The 24,415-nt window shown below is 42.9% G+C and overlaps 1 long non-coding RNA gene across 1 annotated transcript in view; it reads right to left on the reverse strand.

The window, feature by feature from the left end:
• The window catches only part of LOC146871925 (uncharacterized), a 28,279-nt gene extending 10,898 nt beyond the window's left edge, over positions 1-17,381 (reverse strand). Inside the window, exon 1 of the long non-coding RNA XR_014981215.1 lies at positions 17,180-17,381. This is a non-coding gene — a long non-coding RNA (uncharacterized LOC146871925). The remainder of the gene's footprint in view (positions 1-17,179) is intronic.
• Positions 17,382-24,415: the final 7,034 nt, after the last annotated feature.

Consider the following 24,415-nt stretch of genomic DNA (forward strand, 5'->3'; position numbering starts at 1 on the left):
GATCAACTTAAAAACAAATTAAATCAATGGTTTACCAATAACATTTACATGGGTCACGATGTCATTAGATATATAATAATGGCTCGGAGAATAAGCTGGATTGGTAACAGGGAAAAATCGTTTCAAGGTGACTGTATAGTGGTACATTTTGACAACCCATGTTCCGCAGAGAAGATATTGCAGGAGACCCAAAAGTGTTATGTAGGACTTAGTACTAACATTGTTATCTTACCCTTGGGTTACTTTTACTCACCAGAACCTCGTAGGCATAGGTTTGATACTGGCCGTAGAGTGCATACAAATATAAGGGATTCAGTGGAACAGAATTCCCAACATCAAATCCCTCCTCGTTTCCATCCTTCAAGGGATACGGGTAGAGCATACTTTAGTCCAACTTTAGAATTAAGAAATAGATTCTTACCTCTATCTGATATAGAAGAGTGTGACTGACTAAATCCTCAGCCAAGAAGGGAAACAACTGTACACACTCCCCTACAGGACCCTATGAAAGAGGCAGGAATAGTCAGCTGACTAATCCCTAGAAATAACATATTATCATGGAACATCGCAGGACTGGCTAGTAAAAACACTGATCCACTATGGCTTGCCTTTGTCAGACAGTTTAAGATCATAAACCTACAGGAAACATGGGCCCTGGATAGCAACCATCATTTTTTGGAAGGATACAAGGTTTTTTCTGTTCCAGCCACCCCATCGGTGAGTGGCAGGCCTAAGGGAGGATTGGCTACCTACATATCACTTGATATTAAATGTGAGGCCCGTATGATATCACACCCACATACAGGAATTTTGGCAGTGACATTAAGGAGGGGGGGGGGTCTGAATGGGGCTTAATCAATTTTTATAATTCCCCGACTATCTCAGAGGAAGGTGGTAATATCAAGTCATTGGCTAACTTCATAAGTAAATACATGGCCAACAAACTACATAGCCTGATAATAGTGGGGGACTTTAACATCCACCTTTGCGGCAACCCTAATACCATTCATTTAGCAAACTTAGGTTGCCCGCGCTTGACAGGCCTACATTTTGAACATACGCTGAAAGGAGAGGAATTAAATAATCTGCTGAGTGAAAATGACATGGGGGTGGCTATGTCTTATATGAGCCCTACTACAACATTCCAGATTCCAACGTTTATAGGTAAGGGGAGGGGTACCTTTATTGATCATATTCTTATCTCGGCATCCTTAGCACCACTTTTAGGGGGATTTGACATAACAACAAACGAATATAGCGACCATAACCCACTGTCAGTTCACCTAGGGGGTATGTTGATCGATCTTAATAGAAATACCCCTGCAACAGGTTCTTTAAGTACCACAGATGGTAAGAGGAGGCTAAGGTGGTCTCACATATCACCAGATGACTTCAATAATAATGTAAAGGCCTACTGCGCTGGAGAAATAGTCACCTGCACAATGGAGGGAGCAACCACAAGTAGTGTTTTGGACGCATTCTATGACATGACTGGAAAAATAAGCGAGTTATTGACAGGAAAGCCTGGACATAGATCGAACTTGGGCCCCAAATGGTTTGACACCAATTGCACTAAAGCCGCTAAACGGTTAAGAGAAGCATTGGCCAAAAACCCAAGAAATCCGTTCTTAGTGCGTACCCTGAGAAGGGAGTATAAGAATGTTCTTGCAACTCGTAAAGCCCTGCTAAAGGATGAAGCCTGGGAGGAACTTATAGATAGCAGCACCCTGAAAGACAGTGCTAGATTCTGGAAAGTAGTTAATGGCCCCTTGTTCTTGCAGGAGGGAGGAGACGGCCTGGTGGCTCATATAGGAGAAGAGGACTGGGTTCACCATTTTAAATCAATGTTCGATAGTCCAGCCACTGAAAATTATGAAAATTATGTGTCACAAAGTCGCGGGGACATAGCAGCTATAACTTTTACTCAAATTGAGATTTATGACGGCATTGTGGGCTTGACTAGCAAGAAAGCACCTGGTCCTGACGGGATTCCACCAGATTTGTTTAAATCAGACCCTAGCTTCTGGGCATCTACCCTCCACCCTGTTTTTAATGCGGCATCGATAGAAGGCTGTCCGACGTCCTGGGCATTGTCAACAATAGTGCCCGTTTTTAAGAAGGGCAACAGAAATGATACCAGCTGTTACAGACCGATATCACTTATTGATTCGGTGGTCAAGGTAATGGGGCGAGCCATCTTAAACAGATTGAAGGCCTGGGCAGAAAACAACAAGTCATTATCAGACTGCCAGTATGGTTTCCATCAAGGGCGTTCGACTACCACCCAGTGTCTCAATCTGTATTTGCTGCTTAATAAATATACCGTGGTGTACCCCGGTTCAATTCACCTCGCCTTCATGGACCTGTCCTCAGCGTTTGATTGTGTCAACAGATCGAAACGTTGGCAGGTCATGGAGGCGAGAGGGGTAGATAAGGGTTTGATATATTTCTTACGGGATCTGCATTCCTCAACCAGAGCCAATGTTAGGTTTAGTAAGGATCTGGAAGTAACAAAGGATTTTCCAATTAAGAAAGGTGTAAGGCAGGGCTGCATCATGGCTCCTTTTTTGTTTAATTTTTATGTAAATGATTTGGAGAGCACCCTTGTAGAGACAGGCGCAGATTTCCCACGTATGGCTAAACGGGGTATTCCCGTTTTGCTATACGCGGATGATGCGGTACTTATAGCCAGAACAGAATTGGGGCTTCAAACTCTGTTAAACTCATTTCATGAGTTTATGAAAAATTTAGATTTAAAGATTAACAGTAGTAAGTCTTTTACTATGAGACTGGGTAAGTGCTCCAGAAAGGCGTTCCAGTTCAAAACAGGGGGCGATATAATTCCCAGCATCAGGGTTTTCTCATACTTAGGAGTTCTCTTCGATGATAAGTTAAAGTGGGAGGCTGTGATAAATAAAAAAAAGGGGGCGAAGGCCAGGGCAAATGCTGCAATATTTAATTTTGCTTCGAAACTGGGGAAGAAACCGACGGGGGCTATGCTCCAGGTTTATAGTGCCAAGAGTGTTGCCATAGCAACCTATGGTAGTGAGCTATGGGGTCGCGGTGTAACTAAACCTATTCAGGTCGAGGAAAACAAGTTTTTAAAAAGATTATTATGTGTTCCGCAAAGTACTCCGAACCTGGTGGTACATGAGGAGTTGGGAGTACCTTATATAGACGACCAACTATCATTGCGCCCCATGCTCTTTTGGCTACAGTGCTGGCTTAATCCGGACATTCCCTTGACCCGAGCTATACTCAAGGATTGCTTGGCATTAGAGAACATGGCACGAATCCCCTGGCTTAATTTTATTAAAAAGGGATTTAACCAACTGGATAGGAGTTCCCTATCTACTAACCCTGAAGAAATCATTAAGAAGGATATCCCATCATTTAAAATTGCCTTCCTGAACTATAAGAGGCAGGAAAGGGAGGGGATCGAGATCATGAAATCAAGTGTTCGGTCTTATATGCCGCTGGTCACGAATCGTCCGCTGAGCCCTACCTTTTGTCTACACTTACCACACACGAAAAGTTTTTGCTAATTAGGTTTAGATGCAACACATTTCATTTCTTATTGGCGAGACCAAAAGAGGGAACCAGAGGACAGCTGTTGCCAGCATGTGGATGTAATGCGTTATCGCCGCAAAATATTGAACATTTTATGTTTTTCTGTACTTTCTATTCAGTCCCAAGAAAAACTTTCCTGATTCCAATTCTAAAGAAAATGAATTTTACTCAAGTTAAACCCGCCTTAATGTTTTTACAATTATTGAATATGGACTGTATATATTTTATTGTCCGTTTTTTAAAATCTACTCTGAAATCTAGAATGGATATGGACTGTTAAACACTGTGATGGGACTTGATTGATTTTTTTTTTATATCTTTGATGTACAATTTATTCTGTGCCTTCTGTGACTTTTATGAATTTATACTCTAAAATCGAAATAAAGTATATTTTGATTTGATTTGAGCCATATGTTATTGAGTTTGTGAAAGATCATAGCAAAGAAAGCATTCAAAGCTACCATTCAGTGGCAAAATCATTGAAATAGCAACCTATGCTCAACACCACGATCACATCAGTGCTAAACATCTCCTGCAAGATAACCAGTCTGGCTTTACGTCATGCTGCAGCATGGAGACTGCTACCTTACACATCGAAAACAATGCCCTCTTTACCACATATGAAGAGGACCCCTGCCTCCTGATATTGTTGGACCGCTCAGCTGCCTTCGACACAGTCAACCATTTTACCCTCATAGGGGCCCTGGAGTCTTGAATCAGATTCACTGGTTCTTTTCTACCTTTCCATTGAACATCTGTTTGTCCACATTGGCAACTCCAGGTCACAAAAGATCACTTAGACCTGGGGAGTCTTCCAGGGTTCCATAGTGTCTCCTGTCATGTTCAATCTCTACATGGAGCCGCTTGGTGCTTTGTTCATGGGTAACAGCATCAAGATTCACCAATATGCAGATGATACACAACTCTACCTTACACTGCTTGCACATTATCCAGACCTGGGTGTACAGTGCCTACTTGAAGTTGAAATCCAACCAAAACAGAATTCCTGTTATTTGCCAAGAACAACAAACAAGGTGCAGTGCATACTTGGCTTAATGACATGAACGTTGACTGCTTCAACCCCCCATCTTTCACCAAATAACAAGTCACTTGGATTCAGCTGGGCACCAAACTCACCCAAAAAGAACACATTGCCGAACAAACCAAGACGGTCTGCTACCAGCTTTCTCTTCTAAAGAAAGTCAACATGTTTGTTCAAGAAAGTGACTTCAGAACTGCTGCTCGAGCCCTCATACTCTTGCATCTGGATGATGGTAATGCTCTTTTCCATGGCCTCCCAGACTCCACATTGGCAGCTCTTAGGGGCTTCCTACATGTACCAGTCCATCTCATTCAAGTCCTGAAGAAACAGGATCACATTACCCCCATCCTAACGGAACTCCTTTGTCTCCCTTTGCAGGTCTGCACTTTCTTCAAAACCAGCAGGCATCATTTACAAAGTCATAACACTGAGCACCCCACTCATCTTGCAGACATGCTCACCATCTCTGGTGGTTCTTGGCACACACGCAGCCAGGACACAATCCGACTGTAGACTAATAAATAAAAATAATAAAACAAGACATTAGACCTTTTCTAGCTATGCAACCAGGACACCTTTGGGTCCAGCTAGTGCTATAAAAAACTCTCAAATAAATAAACAAATAAATATGGAATAATGTCCCAATATCCCTCAGGACCGCCACCAACGCTACCCCAATTTAGGAAAGAGTTGAAGACTCACTTCTTTAAAGAACACTACATCATTAACCGTCCACACGCCAGCTTCCTTTCTCATTACTCATTGACTTTATGCGTCTTTGACCATGTACAGTGCTCAGCTGCCTTTTAGCTAGCTTAACCCTATAGAAATACCATATACATTCATCAAAGCAAAATAAAAAGAAAGTAGCCTGCTCTACCTCTTTGACTTAAGAAATTGTGTACATTATTCTTATTCTCTAATACATATCCTTGATTTAATCAGTTTACATAAAACATGAACATTAAGATATAATTATTCATTTCTGTACAGCATCCTATTTGCATCACAATAATTTCATTGTTGTGTCCCCAAATCCATTATAAAACAATGTACAAACACTCCACTCTCACACTTAACACAACCTACCACTAAAAACATATAGATAAATAATTCTGCCCAGGTCTATAAATAAATATATGATCCAATACGGTGATTTATAAGACCAGCTAATAAAATATAGCTCCAGCTCTCACTGAGTAATCTATCTGGTCACACACGTTTCGGTGCTAACGTTGTTATAAGGAGCACCCTTAGGTCCTTACCTGCTTATTTCACAGGTATAAGCCTTGTGGGGATGTTTCTTCCAGTTTGTTTCGGTGTTCTCTTTAATCCTTGCGCCACCCTGGTGTAGGATACCCAGTGCTTAATTTGAACCAGTGAGGACCAATGGCACTTATTTTCCCTCATCAGATATTGACAGTGAGCAAGAGAGGGAAAAACACGCAAATGGGGAAAAAAGGGAGAGGAAAAATCATGAAAAACCGACATAAAGAGAGAAAGTAAGGGCAGCAGCGTCTGGTATTGGAATAAAGAGGTTATAGGTGAATTGAAGACTATGCAGCCTTGGTGTGCCGATTTTTAATAGCACTGCCGCAGTAGAGCTTTAGGCACCGGAACTCATTCTTTTACAAATTAAGTACCGATGTATGCCGATAAAACAGATGCTCCTTCTGTACGCGGTCAACGTGGGGCAGAAGCTGGAATCATTTTGACCAAGACCAAGAGGTCCAATATAGTAATCCCATTGCAAGATGTCACCTTCTTAAGCTTCCCAGCTAGGATTTCATGGTATAAAAAGCATCATCAGATAGTAGGCCATGTGTGGAAATGTTTCTGTTTTTTCTTCATCACTGGGTGCATTGCCCAGCTCCTCTTCTCTATTGATCCCATTCGTTTTACACTTTTGTGGCTTCTTTATTGATGCAGTTGTTAAGTTGCCTTCTTGTATTTCCTGGTTTCTTTCATCTTCTCCTGGACTCTTCATTGTCTGTCTTACCCTGCATGTGCTCCTCAGTTCCACCCAATTTACCGCAATGGTTAGTTCTGTTTTAGTGCTTCAGTATTCCCCCATACTACTTCAATCCACAGCAACCAGTCATTTGGACCAAAGGGTTTTTATGCTCACTTGGCTACTTCCTTCTCACTTAGAAATTCCTTTTTGTAGATACTTGAAGGACTCAGGGCTTTGCATCAATGAGCCTGCAATATGGCTACTGAAAAGAGTCTCCCTTTACTTGGAACTTCAAGAAAGAGAAAAAGGACCAGCAGTTGTACCTAGTCCCTGACAAAGGCCTTCACTTTCTATCATTTCTCTCCCGCGCTATACTCTACCAGTCCATTGACACAAACAACATCAAGCTTCTATTTGTTGTATAAGCGAATGTAGTGCTAAAAAAATGCATTTATCGGTCTATAGCCAACCCTGTTAGTAAGAATCACTGAATAGTGCTTGGAAAACTGAGCAATATCATCCATGTGCAAATTCAGACACTTTTTCCATTATTCACTTCAACTCCAAAATCTATGCAAAGGCTTCGTCCACAATGGTAGACAAAGTGCTCTGTTGTCAAATTAATTAATAAATGAACATTAATTGAATTCGGACAGCTGCCCATAAGGGTGTCCTGGCACTGGAGGGAGCAACAGGTGCAATAGTTGACAGTAATCTGATGGAAAAGGTAGGTTTTAAGGTCTTTTCGAAACTTTATGTGGTCGATTCCAGATTGCCTAAAAAGGGTAGAGAATACCATAGCTTAGATTAGGAAAAGACTCTGCCTCTTAATCTTCTATGTGCAATTCGTGGCACATGATGAAGCAGAGCTGTGGAGGAACGGAGACCCCAAGAAGGCGCCTATGACATGATTTTTACTTAGTGTTCCAACATGGCACAGCCGTCATTTACACATAAATGAAGCCACTAGTTCTTATTTAGTAACCTACTCAAGGGTTCTCACAACCTTCTCGTTAGTTTGGACCATTTGACAGCAAGGCGGACCCTTTTATAGACCATTTTAGGTAATTTTAGAGGTTTTTGCTGCTAATGGTTAAACTTCTATATTTAGAAGGGAGATCCTACAAAGTGGGTTGCTCTTCTATTGTACTATTCATTTGATACCTTTTTATGTTGTATTTATTTATTGTACTTTTATGGTCGTTGACCGAAATAAAGTTTACATTGACAGTCACAAACATGATTTTTACTTTAATTAATCCCGGGCCTATTTTGTGGAAACCTCTATGGCAGGTACTAAAGGTCTTGAAATGAACACGCTCTTGCACTGGGAGCAAGTGCAAATTCCTCAAATGGAGGGACAATGGAGGAACAATGGGATAGATCCAACTGGCCTCTAGCGGCAAATTTCTGAATATGCTGAAGAAGAGATATGGCTTTTTTGGGCAGTCCCAGAAAGAGACAGTTGCAGTAATGAATGTGAGAAAGAATCAGAACCTAAATCACAAAATAACGAGAATCAGTAGGAAGTTAAAGAAGCGCATTACACAGCATACAAAAACAGATAAATACAGGTAGAGTTGAGAAATTGAGCTAATGCGTAAAAGAAACTGAGACATCAATGTATATAGATCAACTTATTTTATCAGACCACCTATAAACAACATGGGCTGTATGGAAGACGAGCACAATTCCACCCTGTGGAAGAGTATCTTAAAGCAAAAAGTCATTCGACAGAGATGAGTGTTCTTTCCTACTACATGCTCGGACGGACATGGCAATTGGAGAGCCAACCTTTTATAGACGAATGGTGCCCTTGTAAACTATCATTTAGACCTTTAGCAAACACGTATCACCCACCCCTTTTCATTATGCAGCGTTGCCAAGTTAGAGTTACCCGGGGAGCTCATAATCGTCATTGCTATCTCACCCTTACTATTTGCTTTGACAGTTGCCTAACTTTATGTTCCTCTTGCTCTATACTAGGATCAGGTCATTCAGGAATGTTGGTAGATCAAGAGAGAATAATATTTTCATTATATATGGTGAGGTTCAATCAATGCTATTTACATGCTGCTTTGAATTACACACCTATTCAATTGATCATAGAAGTAGTTAGATGCTTCCCACCCCGCTGTACGCCCCAGGAAGTTCTAACTAAAGCTATCTACGTCTATCAAAAGACCCCACTCCATAGCCAGTAGGGTCTTCTGATGCTTAATGGACAACTGTATCGTAGTGATTAAAGGCTGCAGGATTGGACCAAAAATGTAAGTCATGGGTGCAAAAAAGAAACAGGTTTAGGGGCAGGCTGCTGAAAACTGGAAATGTACAACTTGATAAGCACCCCAAGAAGCACTTAATGATAAGTCACGCACAAACTGGATACACAAAGCAGAACTATTGATCGGTTACAATCACTCTCAGGTACCTATTTGTCGATTACCAAAAACACTGTTTTTTCGGTTTTCTAGTGTGATCTACACACTGCTACTGCTTTTAATGAGTGCATGTTAAAAGATACCATTCCTTTTTAGACTTTTTCTATGGATCTGTTCATGTCTCATCAGTATACATTACCTTTCATCATCCTGTCAGGCTTAAAAAGGCATCTCATTGAGAAAACTGCAATTTATGTTGAAAGGTGGGTCTGGAACTAATTCCTTCTATAATTTTGTTTTCAGACAATGCGTGTTGCTCAGTCTTTTTCAGTATGTTTTGACTACCGCACTTGTTTTCCTATTGGACCCATCAATGAATACGCTTGGAAAATGTATATTTTCATTATAGCTAAGGTGTGTGCGATCTGTATTTTATTACTGAAACAGTGGAAATGTGTTGGAGCATACTATGGTCACATAAACAAAAAAGCCTTTGTATAACAGCAACATAATGTATTCTAAAAAAAGATCTGCTCCATAAAGTAATCGTCTAACTTTTGTTGCCTCAATACAAAGTGTCCTGTGGGATACACTCATTAAAAAAGTGTGTGAACGAAAAGATGAACTGTAGCACATTAACAGTCTCTCGGATTTACTATCACTTGTGTATATCACAAGAAACAACGTACAAATAGAGAAGGGCCTGCTGGTGTGTCCTGTACTTTCCTTCTAGCTTCCCCCTAGCTCTCTCTATGCCTTGACATTGACCAAGAATGGTGCCACCTTATGTCCTCCCTATGTTTTCCCCAAGTTAAGTGAGGCTCAACTCAGGGTCCTACAACACATTCAACTGCTAAAACCGTGCCTATTAATGATTGTAAAGACTTCATTTGATGTTGTTGGAAATTAACTTATTTTGAATAGTATTCCCTCAGATTTTTGCCTTGATTGTTTTTGTTGTCCATGGAACTCTACACACGTTACTGCTGATACGTGCTAACTAGTAGTAAAGTGCTTGTTCTCCCCTTTAAACTTAATGAGATTGTCAACCTTCTGCTTTGCATATTTAATTTACTCCTAAGTCCCTAGTTTATAGTACCAAGTATACCCAGGGCCTGTAAATTAAATGCAGGCAGTGGGCTGCAGCACTCAATTTGCCCCCCGCTGCAGTAGCCCTGTAAAACCTGCCTCAAGGTCTAACATTGTAGCCTGCCTATTCAGTTTTAAATCTGTATTTTCGACCTCTCAAGATAACGCTTTTTGACAGGCCTTAACCTACATTTTAAAAATGTATAAGTCACCCCTAAGTAAGCTTTATTACCCATAAGGCAAGGTGGTTGATATTTAAAATTATGACATGTAAAATGTTAATGTTAAACATGTCCTTTAAGTGAAAAGGCCCTACAGACTATTTTCATTGTAGCAGGGATAGCTGTTTCATAGGAAAGAAATGGAATACAATGCTAAGTTTAATAATTGTTATCTCCAGCTATGAAACAGCTCTAAATTTAACTTTTTTGACTTTTTAAAATATTTATTACAAGCCTAATTCACTAGTGAAGTTGAATTTGTAATACATATTTTGGAAAGGTGGCTTTTAGAAAGTTACCTTTGCTCTTCTTGAAGTCCCCGGGAGCTAAATCAGCAATTTGCTCTCCTACATCTGTAAGCCAGTAATTATCATTTGAATAGGCGTGAATGGGGTGTGAACTGGCTCCCAGGAGCAAAAAACAGGCCCGCCTGAAAGGGCAGAGATGACCCATCTGAGCCTGACAGAATATGCAGATTGGGACTGTGGGGATCATTTTGACATTAAAGTATCAAATCCTGCTTAAATGTGACATATTGCTTGGCAGTTCTGCTGAGGGTTTTCATATTGTATTGAATTGTATTGTAATTGCATTTATATAGCGCTTACTGCCCCTGACGAGGCGTCGAAGAGCTTTTTCGGCGAGTAGCACGCTACTACGGGACCCATAAAGGATTATGACTCTTGGGGTGTACTTCAAAGAGGACTCCCTTGTCACAGGCAAATGTTAGCTGATAATTGGGCAGGGTCCTTCTTTTGTCCCCCCAGCCTGACAGTCCCAATACCAGTGGGCCTCTGTTTGACATTACAGAGTCAAAGCTTGTTTGACAGGTCAGATGGATTTACATATAACACTGAGGGCGCACTTTAAAGGAAGGAGGCAGGATGCCAAAACAATTTGTTTGTATCCACTGTCTGGTTGCTGAAACCTCAGCTTTGTTCTACCAGATTTCTGTCTCTGAAGTTGTTGTTGGTACATGACCTACCTCAACTGGAGTTTAGTTATAGAAGTGGAAGGACACTAGGAATACCATAGTACATTGCCTACACACACACACATAACCCTCAGAGGCCAAGTTTGGTATGGCAGAAGACTTCGGCCATCTTGAAAATGCCTAAAGTGGGTAGGGTTAGCCCCGGGAACCTATACTCCCTTGGATAGAGCACTGGCATGGGTCCTTCCCTCTCGCAAGATCTTACCAAGCATAAATTTGTCATCTACAGGCACCCACTTCTGAACACTTTCGGGACCTTTGGAAGAACAGTAAAGTATACAAAAAGAAAAAACGGAGCAGAAGAAGACTGGACGTGCTCTGTGTGACCTGAGAAGAGCCCTGAAGACTGGGCCTGATCTCCCTCTTATACCAGGACTGGACGTGCCTGCTGGCCTATGCCTGTCACCCTCTAAGCCCCTCTTCTGAGCTCCTGTGGGGCTTTAGAAGTCTACTCCTGAGGTGGATTGGGGACCGAAGAACTAAAGTCAGAAGGTAAAATCTTTTACCAGGACAAGCCTGGTTGGAGTATCTGACCCGTGCCCAATCTTGGTCAGCATCAAAATGCTCCTAGGTCCTGGTCTACTGCAACAATTGACTGCCATTGGCACTTTGTGCTTCTTGGCGCTATTTAACTTAAAACTTTAAAAATTCTTATATCCGTCTCCCCTTGTTGGATTTTTGTCATTTCGGAGTCATTTTGTTCATTGGATTTTATTGGATTTTTGAAATTCATTTCAGAATTTGTATTGTTTTGCATTTCGACTTTATTACATTGCCTCTAAGTTAAGCCTGTCTGCTCTGTGCCGTAGGTACCAGGCGATTGAGCTCAGGTTTATTTAGTGACTCTAGTGGTTCACCATGACAAGGTCTGTGATGACTACTTCAGGTAGGTACTTACCACACAACTAATAAACCAATTTCTTACAGGTGTATTTTGGCACTCAATTAAAACCACAACGTTACTGGTGCTTGTTTTGATTATGCTGATATGTTTCATCAGACAACACCACACCCTCCCCCAACAAACAATGTGGTATTCCAGGTTGTGGGCAATCCATGCAATGAAAAAATTAACCGCAACTATATAAGACAAAATACATAAGTTCAAAAAAATATTGCCCCATTTTGGACATTCATAAAAAGTGTGGTTGTCGCCATGGAGGTTACCAGCGAAATATTAATAATGTTTTTCCATTTCATTTCTGATGTTGTACATATTCAGGAATAACATAACCATGCCCATTACCTTCTAACTTAGAATCTTAAATGTGCTGTCAGTTGCTGAATGTAATTTATGTTTTCACTTTTATTCAGCGCTAATTCGACCTAAATATATTGGAGCATTTTAAATGAGCACCAGTTACATTACTGAAGGACACATTAATTTTGTTCTTAGGCATTGGAGATTAAGGGATTTGGTCAAAATCACAAGATGTTGAGCAGACACTGAGACTGGAACTCGGTTTCCCACTTCCAGAGTCAGCAGCTCTGGCTGTTATGCCATATCCTCTCCTACAAGATCTATGGACCTCTCTCATAGCCATATGCCCCTTACCACCCAAAAATTGTAATGTTTTGAAAAAAAGAGTGAAGCTACGAGTCCCAGAATGCAAAATGCTGTTACCTTAAAAGCAAGTCAATTGATGCAGCAGGTGCAGTCGCACCGGGACCCAAATATATACTACAGTGGTGTAAGGAGATTTTGGCCTCTCTCCCCCTCTCCTCCTTCCTCTTCCCTCCTCATCCTCCTTCTCTCCCCCTCTCCCCTCACTCCTTCCCCTCTCATTTCCCCCCTCTCTCCCCTTCTCCCCACCCTCTCCCCCTATCCCCCCTCTCTTTCCCATCTCCCCTTCCCCCCTATCTTCCCCCTCTCTCCCTCTTCTGGCGTCAGTCAGGAGCTCACAGGCCAGGGTACTGTGCTGATGGGGCCCCCTGGGGCTCGGGGGCCTATGTTATGCCACTGTTTATGTGTAAAAAACAAAGAGTGTGCCTAATCGCTGTGTCGTTGGCGACAGAGTCTCGGGTAACCTTAGTTACAGGGGCGGACCAGGCAGGACTGTGAACACACCTGTATTCTCCTGTTTAATGCTGAGCCTGCGGTCTGCATTGCAATGGTTACAGGTGCGGGCCCGGCAGGACTTTACCTGTGTTCTGTTGTTTTGTCTAGCGATGACACTGTTGCAGCAGTGAAAGGGTTACAGGGCTGGACAGTGGGATCCAGTAAGCACCAGAGTCACAAACGCAGAAGTTGTGTAATCTGGCAAGCAAAGTGAACTTTTCGGAATGCTGAGGATCAGACTTTGGGCCCGTTGTATACATTTACAATGCCTATAATTTTCTCTGCAAGAGAACATATAGGCATACCCACCCTTCACACATTTCTCAGGCCTGTTGTCATTATGCACATGAAGGAAAGTGCCTCTTTTTGCATGATCACCCAATTTCTTAGACTGATACTGCTGTGTTTTTCATTCTGTGCACTGACACTCTGTGAACCAGACCCCAATGAATGTGCTTTGATCCCTAAATAGGTTGACATATTTAACTCACCTATAAGTCGCTAGTATACGGCACAAAATCTAACCAGGGCCTGTGAGTTAAATGTCACTAGTGGACTGTCGCACAGTGTGCTTGCTAGATTTACAGTACAAAATATTTTTTTGACAGGCATGAATCCTCCTTCTAAATATTAATAAATCACCCTAAGTGGGCCTTAAATGCCCATGAGGTAGTGTGCATGGTATTTAAAAAGTAGGACCTGTAAAAGTTTAATGCTAAACATGTACTTGCAGTGAAAAGCCATTAACAGCTATTTTCACAGTAACAGGGTTAGCTGTTTCATAGAAAAGCATTGGGAGATAATATTACAATTAGTGTTATCTCTGCTAAGGTACAAAGTTCCTTTTTAGACTTTTACAAAATATTTTATTACAAGCCCAATCCATTGTTAAAGTCGGTTTGACTCCACCTATGGGGTGGGCACAGGAGCTAAGCATAAGGGAAGAAGGTTTCTGCCATGTTAGATAAAGGTAGAATGGGTCAGTGTAGGATTGTTTGGACTTGGGCACATAGGAACTGCTGCAAAAATGGGTAGTGTTACCCCTGGGAACTTTTTCTCCATCCATTAGGTAAGAGCCAGGAGTCACCTTCATTTACAGGCTAGTGTCAGGCATAAACATGGCGCTTCTGGGAACCCTCTTCAGAATACTATTGGACTGGTGGAAGACAGAAGAAGGACATGACTGCTCTTGAGAGCTGTGAGGAAACCCGAAAGGCTGGACCTGCTCCCACTTGTATCCAGGACAGATAATTAGGCTCCAAGGGTCAGGTTGCTGACCTCCTGTTAAGATACAATGACACAACATGTTGCTAAAAGGCCTTTTCCAAAACAGACCAACTAACCGGTTCCAACTGGACCTACCCTGGACCCGGAAACACAACGAGATGATGGATGGAGCCCTTAAACTTTTCAGACACTCACCCCCAGTCACAGATCTGGGTTGAATCCATCATTGTTCTTTAGCTCACTTTGCCACCCCAGTTCAGACCCAGCCGTATGCAAATCCGTCTTGACCCTGTTCCTTATGGGAACAGTCCAGCCTGAGCTGCCAAGCCAGGTCTTCCCTGGTCCGGAAACAAGCATCCTGGGACCGGTTTCGGGGTAACACCCCTTATCAGCCAGGCTAGCTTGAATCCAGTGGCAAAGTGAGCAAGGAACTCAAGTCATACCCTGCCAACTTAGGGCAAACAAAGCAAACACAAGGAGATGATGGACGGAGTGCTGAAACTTTTCAGACACTCACCCCCAGTCAAAGATCTGGGTTGAATCCATAATCGTTCTTTAGCTCACTTTGCCACCCCTGTTCAGACCCAGCTGTATACAAATCAGTCTTGACTCTGTTCCGTATAGGAACAGTCCAGCCCGAGCCTCAAAGCCAGGTCTTCCCTGGACCAGAAACAAGCATCCTGGAGCTGGTTTCCGGATAACACCCCTCATCCGCAAGGCTAGCTTGATTCCAATGGCAAAGTGAGGGCTTCTGCTGGAGTGAGTCTTGACCGTCAGGTGTTGATTCTTTGGTTCTGGGACCTTTGGCTGTGTCAAAATGTACTCCTCCTAACATCCTGGGAAATATGGTACTTAGAAACATTTTTGGCTCCAAAGAGCACCCAAGGACCAGGATAAACTTGCCAAGTCAATCCAACAAAGGTGAGTGCCACTGAGCCATAGCTTCGGGTTGGAAGCAGCAAATCTGATTCATCAGGACCTTGCGTGAAATATATATGGTCTTGTGGAGCCCTGTTTGGCTACATTTTGCAGTCTTGCCCCGCTAAAGGAATCTGAGCTCCAAAAAAGTGACTAAGTCAAAATGCAGATTTCTTCACAGGTCGAAGGCATCAAAAGTATCTGGTTGCGGAGGAACCTTCGTTGGACACAAAGTTTTAATTTCTACCACTCAAAGCTTCCGTGACAAAAATCAACAGTTTCACTTGGACCTTGTCCGACAGCTATCCAGCCTCATTCAATGGCTATCTGGCCTCAAGGAGCTCTTCTCGGACACAGCTTGCTGCCTTGATCTGCTGAGCATTTTTGACTTCTACTTCAGAGTCTAAGGACCTAATTAAGTTGTCAATATGTTCAGACCCATGCATAAGCAAGTTGGTAGGTATTTAATGCATCCAATAGTTATCAAATGCGTTAAGTACCTAAACTGTCGCTAAATTCCAGCAGGTCAAACCCGTTGAAATTTAACAGGGGTATATCATACAGTAGTTACTGTACCATGTGGATTTTGGTGGGATAAACACCAAAATCTACATGCTATTTTCCACCAACTCCTCATAGGTGTTATTTATTGCACCCAATTAATAACGTACCCCATTGTATCGTTATTATCATCTGCGATAAATAACAGCTAAACTCATAATCAGGGCATAAATCAGAAGGTAAAACTTCAGATTGGGTTGAAACTGGTTTCTGTATCCAACCCATGCTCTATTGTGGTGAGCCTTAAGTTGCCCCTGAGTATCAGTCAAGTGAAACCAGATGACAACTGTTGGCATTTAATGCTTTTTGGCACTATTTTAATATTTTTTACAAATCCAAAAATTCATATCTGCAGTTCCCCTTATTGGATTTTAGTCATATTGTTTGTTAAACTATTCTTTATGTTTGTAAATTGGGGTGGGATTTATAATGTTCTGTGTTTTTTTAATTTTAACAGTTTTGCTACTTCTAACTGCTTTATGCAGTTTCTTATGTTAAGTCTGTCTGTTCTGTGTCATAACTACCAGGTGTAGACATGAGCTCAGGCTTAAATTACTGAAACCTTTACTGGACTTAACTAGACCAGTGACATTACTACTTGTGGTGGTCTGACATTCACCTCAAATAATAATCCACTTTCTCACTTTAGGGTGGGGTTCAGAACTTGTATTTATCAGTACCTCTCAGCTATTATCACATCTTTGCACCTCAAATGCTTGAACAATTACTAGAAGCAGGTCACATTCTATCATGACTTCAAGCTGGTTTCCGCCCGAAGATAAGTACCTCCGACCAGGTTTTTAGATTTGCTCTGCTCTAATTTAAATAAGTACTCTTGTTGAAACAAAAGCTATATGCAGTCTTTGTAGATCTTAGGGCTGCTTTTAATCTTGTTCCAAGAGAGAAATTTTAGCGATTTTTGATTGAATGGAATGCTCAGGGATGGATGGATAGGCGATGCAAGATGGCGGCTGCTTAGGAGGCCGGTAGCAGCATGGACCGAATGGCTGCTGGTTCTACAGGAACGACCTGTGACATATAGAACCTCGGATTATTGAACTTGATGCCCCCCAAGCTCCTCTCCCGATCCTGCAATTGTTGCACCTGGGCAGTTCCATTAAAGCTCGGGTTATTGGCAGTAAAGCTTGTAAGTCAGTACTTACAGCGAGCGGACTGCTGTTGTCGGACCCGAACCTTCACTTCGATGGTTCCCACGAATCCAGGAGCTATCCCCAAAGCAGGAGAAGCCGCGGGAACACGGCAGATACGAGGCTGCACCGTGGCGGAGGCAGAAAAGCTGGACTCCGTGAAGCCAACCTTAGTACATGGGCGTCGGACTCAGACGCTGCTGCAGCTCCAACAAGCAGAGGGGAACTCCGAGAGGCGAGGAAGAGGCGGGGCTGCGGGCAAACAGCGGTCTGCCGGCTCTACCATGATCGACATGCTCCAGAGGTCCCGAGAGATCCTGCCAAGTGGAGGAACCGGCAGTCTGTCATTGGGCAGGCAAGCACTCGAGGTGAACGGGAAGGTGAAAATCGGAACGGATCCCTTCCAGCAGCAGACTCCGGCAGAAGAGACTGTAGAGCAGAGCTTTCCAAAGTATGTGTCGCGACACGTTACTGTGTCGCCTGACCTTCGTGGGTGTGTCGCGCAACAGGAGCCTTGGCCCTCGCAGTGAGGGCTTAAAGGCAGGGGCGCAACGGAATTGAGCTCAAAGAGCTGTTTGTGTGTGCGCGCGCCCAGGCTGAGACAGCTTCCCACACACACAGACAGCTTTGAGATTATCGCAGCCCCACCCGGGTACTTCACAGGTCTTTACAAGACCATTAACGAGGCTTTGTTTTTTTTTTCACCCCTCCATCTCCACATGGCGAAAGGGACAAATCCTTTGTTTGTCACCGGTAACCTTTGCCGACTGTCCTGCTGCGTGGATATTTCCTTTTCTATGCAGTGCAGGAGAAAAGAAGTTTGTTTATTCCTGTCACCTTTCCCGACCCCTGCAGCAGTTTATCACACCAGGCTGTGACACACTTTGACTAATAAAGTAGGTAGGAGAATTTGTCACTATTTGTTTTTCGATTTAAAATGTGCACAGGACCAGCAGGACACATACTTTGTGCGTGCTTCATTTAAACAATTTTTTTATCATTATCATGACCGATGCAGGATAAAATAAGACAACACAACATGCCCAGATAACGCTGGTGATTAATGATCCTGCTGGAGGGCAATCGTTTGTCTGTCCGTAGTTTTTAAATGCAGATCAACTGTATTTTATGTGGAAGCTCAGTGGGTTACTGCCTTTGTCACAGAGATCCTTGTGCTACTTGCAGTTCAGAAGTTACAATCCTAACATAGGACAGTGACCAATGAACTGTCACCAAAGAGCTGCATACAAACATGAATGGTGTAGTTAGAACTTCGCTTATTTTTGTTTTGTGATATAGTTAGAACTTCCTCAGTCTTTCATTATTCTAATGTTGCTGAAATGAGTATGTTTGGGCAGATATACATTTTTATCAGTAAAGCTGACCCCCATGTAATACTCTTTAAATCCTAAAGTTGTTTCCCCACACCAAACCCTCTTAAAATATATTGCCCACCAGTATGTATGACGTGATTCATACACCTTGTCATCCTCATTGGCTTATGTGACATTCCCTGTAGACTGATTTACATACTTGTATGACTCATTGTCTCTGTATAATGTGTGCGTGGTGTAAAGTACTGACACACTTCACTGACATGAGTAGCGCTATACAACAAATGAAATGCATATGAGAGAGGGTCTACGTAAAGATGAGGGGCACTGTTGGAGGGTGGCAGCGAGGGAATCTGAGGAGGAGGTGGTGGTGGGAGGGGCTATGGAGCAATGAGGGGCACTGTTGGAGGGCGGCAGTGAGGGAATCCGAGGAAGAGGTCATGGGGTGGAGGGGGGGAGCTAGGGAGAGACGAGGAGCACTGGTGGAGGGTGGTAGAGAGGGAGTCTGAGGAGGAGGTCATGAGGGGGAGGGGCTACAGAGAGATGAGGGGCACTGGTGGAGGGTGACAGTGAGGGAATCCGAGGAGGAGGTCACGAGGGGGAGGGGCTATGGGGAGATCAGGGGCACTTGTGGAGTGTGGCAGTGAGGGAATCCGAGGAAGAGGTCAATGGGGGGGCCATGGAGGGATGAGGGGCACTGTTGGAAGGTGGTAGTAAAGGTATTTACGGAGAAAGAGGTTATTAGTGTGGCGCCAAAAAAGACTTTCGCATCAGCGCTAAACCCGGCCCTGTCATGGCCTTTCTGTTTTTGTTTAATTAGCAGTCTGGTCATACAGGCTACTGTGGAACATACTTTAAAGTGCGTGCTAATTATATTTACTGCTTTATTCAATGTTTTAAGTTTGAAGGTGATTTTACTATTGTTTTTACCGGGAAAAATGAAAGTGGAGCCCGATGGTGCCTGATATGGGGCTAGGGCCCAAGGTCAGCTGTGAGATAAGGTGCACTGGAGAGGAGTAGTGGATAATCAAGCCTGTAAGGGAGTGCGTTGCAGAGTCCGGGGTCAGGTGGAGGTAGTAATGAAGAGGGATTCTCCCTGAAGGCTCGCTCAGAGGGAGCCCGAGTAGTGTCAGTTGCCTGATACTACCACCTCAGGAACCTCCTTTTCCCATCAAAGGAACATTTCATAGAAAAAACACTTTTTGAGAGTGATAATATTTAGAAAGAGATTTGGAAAAGAGTGCGTTTTACTGGGCCTTGTAAGACTAAGAAGAGATAAAGGAGGGCACTGAAGCAGGCCTGCCTAGACATATATGCGACAAATCGATCCCGCAGTGGCCCCCCCAAATGCACCCTTGGCCCACCCAAATAAAAATTCCTGGAGCCGGGCCTGATCAGGATAATTAAATAAGAGGTCGCAGGCCATGGGGCCATTTTTACCAGCCCTTTTCTACCTTATTCCATGTCCCTCTCTCACTTACACACACCCAACACCCCAACCCTTTTGGTTAAGACATGTCATTAAACAATCCCTAACGCATGGCTAATGCAACATGTTCACTGCTCTTTAGCAGTTACTGCTTCAAGCTGTTTCAGGCAATACTCTCACCCCTGCACACTGCTGTTTACAAAAAGCTGAACTAAACAACAGGCTTTTCCCACTGAACGATGAGTTGAACAACTGTATTACTTTTACCAGGTAATAACCCGACAAAGCAAAATGACAACTATCAATTATTTAACAAATCCTCTCAATTATCTCACAGCTTTAATGACTGCCGCTGAAAACAAAAACTAAAAATCAATATTAGTCACTGCCAGTAGCACAAGAAACCAAACATGAAAGTTATATGTTTGTTTAGCAGGTCTATCGTAAGTACATTTGAGCTCATTACAATATTTAACAAATTAGATTTTGCTTCGGGGTTGTGCAAAAAAATTATGCAACCCGATGCAAAATCAGGGCCTTAACATGTATTTATTTTTTTAAATCCTGCCACAAAGAAACTGGCAACAAGGAGAAATGCGGCAGTAAATCTGTTCTACTCAACTGGTTGCAAAGTCTGTATTTTAAAATATCATGGGGTTAAGGCACCTGTGGCAGAGATCTTTGTGTGCTCAGTAAAGCTCGGGGAATAATAATAATGGTAAAATAACTATTTGCTGGAGAGGTTTGTGTTTTGTCTAGTCCCAGTTTTGGATCAAAGTAGCATTGAGGGTTAATAGGTCTCCTGGAAAGCACATTATGTAACGCGCAGATGACAGATTTTTATTGTATGTAAATGGGCAAGTGAGTTAGCGCTTTGAACACAGAGATCCTTTTGTTACTTGCAGTTCATACATTGTAATTCTTCTAATATAGCACAGTGAGCCAAGAAGGACATGTGGCTCCTACACCTTGTAACTCTCCCCATCTTATGTAACACTCCCTTGATTTACACACATCATTTATTGTCAATGTATAATGTGTATGTATAAAGCACTCTGACACTACAATGGGATTAGTAGCACTATAGCGCTGTAAAAGAAACAAAACAAAATAGTGGCATTTAAATTGTTTGTGTAAATACTGGGACAGACTAACAAATCTGACATTCCTACACACATGCATATCTCTTATATAAAAGGACTGAACAAAGTCAAAAGCATGCCTGCCTCTTGTGTGATGTGATGTGATAAGCTATGTGCCTTTGTTTCTCCTCCATTTCATTTAGATGTGAGGCTCCTGATAGCTCCCAGCCTGGATACTCCAAGAAAAGGAGACCTGATGGCCCCTTAACTTCGACCTTTGTTATAGGCCCAGCTGGAATCTGATAAGCCCCTTCCCCGTCTGTACATTGCTGCTTGGAACAAAAGCAAACAATGTGCAGGCACTGTTGAATGTGTCCCGGTGTCTAAAAATTGCACCAAGACAAGTTTACCATATTTCTGTGGGGCCCAATCTCATAGCAGGGTAGACTGCGATCACCCTGTGAAAAGAGTGGATAGACTCAGTCTACCCTCAACTTGTGCCCGGTCTACTACATAGTGCCAAGAGATGCATGTGCATCTCTTGACGCTATGTAGCAGCTATTGCTCATTTTAGTAATGATGAAGTTCACCTGTGTGCCCTAATACTGAAAAGCGAGGGCAAGAGATCTTTGCAGTGTAAGTTAGTAGATAGGTACATAGTACATTTCCTTTACAACGAACCATGAAGCGGTGTTTAGGAAATTATTAATATGCTAGTTAAAACAGGTGCATTTAGAAAACTGAGGCCCAAGCTCCTAACTAGCAGGAAGGCCATTTATTTTCTTGATCTGTGCGTAAGTGGATGAGCTCAAAGGGGTAAGTACACATCACTTATCATTTTGCTGGCTCGGTGAGTGAGGTGAATAATAAAGCCGATCTACAAAGAAAACGAATCAACAGGGTTGGGGCGGGCGGGAGGAGATGGAGTGAGTGAAAACACCAGCACTCGTGTGGAGTGCTCAAAGACAAAGAAAATAGTAGCTCCTATAACGGGAGTAGTGGAAGGACGCAAGCACTTGGTCCATGTTCAGGGGAAGGGTCAAACACAGGAAGAAGCATGACGCTTTTATGCTATGGACTAACGGGAACGACGGATATGAGAGCACGATGGAGCAAACAAGTGGTAAGGCAATGGGCAGGCTGAAGCCCACAGATTGAAAACATGCTGTTCGAGACAGCACATGCGCAGCCTAGACGGGACCTAAAAAAAAAAAAAGGACAGAATATGACAAACAAGGCCAACATGCTTAAAGTTGATTATTATATAATAGCTCACCAGCAACTTAATATTTGGCCCAATACAGGAAATAGGTTTTCTTTTGATAACGTGGCGAAACAAAACTCCACAACCCAACCGACAGTTGATCTAATGTACTGCCTTGTTTTTTTTAACTGGGAATTATTCTAATTTGATTCACATGTTTCTTTTTAGTATTTAAGAAGGAAGAAACGTTTGCCAAAACCAACACTCCATATGCTGTGGGGGTGCCCTTTTTGTGCTGTAAATCACTGGGGCATGTGTCGATGTGTGCATGATTATATTCTTGTTTCAGGCACAAACCTAACCTTACTCCCTGTTTTGCCAGTCACTGTCTTTGTTAAAAACAGATTCACAATTGCTTTATTAAACCTTCTTGCTTTCTCCAATTTGATTGAAAATGCACCATTTGCCCACTATTTTTTAAACCCCCCCGAACACCTCTGTGGTGATTCCGGCTCACTCGCTACGCTCGCTCGCATTACCGTGTCACTAAAGCAGGAATGTCAAAAAAGTGTGTCACCAGCATGAAAAGTTTGGAAACCTGTGCTGTAGAGGTTTCGGTGAGCGAGATCGCTGAAGGTAGGCTCACTGAGACAGATGCATCTTTTGTACAACTGAACACTCAAGTAGACCTTGTTCAAGTGTGGGAGGATGTGGCAGTGCCCTTAAACAGCGATGATCTATCACACAGTGGGGATCTGAATGTAATAGAAGGCGAGATCAAATGGCAGCTCAATCCATGTCAGTAAATGTAGAACCCACTCAGCCAGATATCATTACAGAAAAACAAGGAAGTAAAAATAAAGGCAAAATCAACCAACCAGCGGGATTACATTTACCCCATCAGAAGCATGGCAAAGAGGAGGGGGAAAGAATGAATAAAGGAGACCCTGATAAGGAGCCTAGCGATGGGTTTTTTTCAGTTTCTGAAGGAGCAGGATGGTCTGAGGATGCTCATGGCTCCTCTTCTGATCTTAGTAGCTTTGAAACAGATTTGGAAGACAGCGAAGGGCTCAAGACCACACAGCCAGGAAACAAAGACGGAAATCTAATACACAAAAGCTGGGAGGCAAAGATCTCAAATGGGACTATACTTTATCAACTCAATCGGCAGGCTCTTCTTTAGCAGAGAAGAACACAGTCAATCTAGTCCCCCCATCATTAGATACCATGTATCAGGCAATACTGATGCACAGAGAAGAGACACGGCAGAACAGCTGGAAAGCGCAGTCCGCTATGCGAAGGATGAAAGGGGTTGTCAGGAAGCTTGCCAAATCATGTAACATCATTGGGGATCGTATGTCTGAACTGGAGGACAGAGTGGTTACAGCAGAGTCAGACTTGACAGGCACTCAAGCAAAGACGGAAGAACATGACGCCCAATTGAAGGACATTCAATGGAAGCTGGAGGACTACGAGAACCAGCAGAGGAGGAATAATCTTCCCGTATTGGGGGTCTCGGAAGATAGTGAGGGGTCGGATGTCAGGGTCTATATAATCGAAATATTTAAATCTGCATTTCCGGAACTATCTGATTAGAACTGGTCCCAGGAGATTCAGCGAGCACATCGTACCCCCTTTAACCCCTTCGGTGCTCATGACGGAACGGTTCCGTCATGAGCCACGGTTGAGCTGTGCTCATGACGGAACCGTTCCGTCATGACCACGCCCGCGCAAGATTCCGTCAGCACAGCGGCGGAATCTGCGCAGCATGGAAGGGGTTAAGCCAAAGTATACACGGAAAGAAGATTTAAAGCCCTGTGCGATCCTTGTATATTTTGGTAACTTTCTGCTGCGCCAGGCGATAGCAGAAAAAGCTAGGCCTGAGTCAAAAAGATAAAGTGGAGGGGTGTCCTTTTTCGTGCGTCCTGACTTTTGTCATGCTACAGTGGAAAGGAGGTGGAGGTTGAGGCAAATGATAAAGCCCTTCCAGGATAAAAACATACAAGCATATTTAATTAATCCAGCACAACTGAAAATCTACTGGGACGGTTAGACGCGCTTTTTTCCTTCGGAAATCAAGGCAAAAGAGTTTCTGGAGTGTCTGGACAGATCAAAATGAACTGGATTATGATAAAGGATTTTTTTTTACCTCTTTAAGCTAGCTTAAACGGATGAAACGTTGAACTGTAACTGATTGAGATG

The sequence above is a fragment of the Triturus cristatus genome, chromosome 1_1, assembly GCF_964204655.1.
Source record: "Triturus cristatus chromosome 1_1, aTriCri1.1, whole genome shotgun sequence".
Taxonomy (NCBI): Eukaryota; Metazoa; Chordata; class Amphibia; order Caudata; family Salamandridae; genus Triturus; species Triturus cristatus.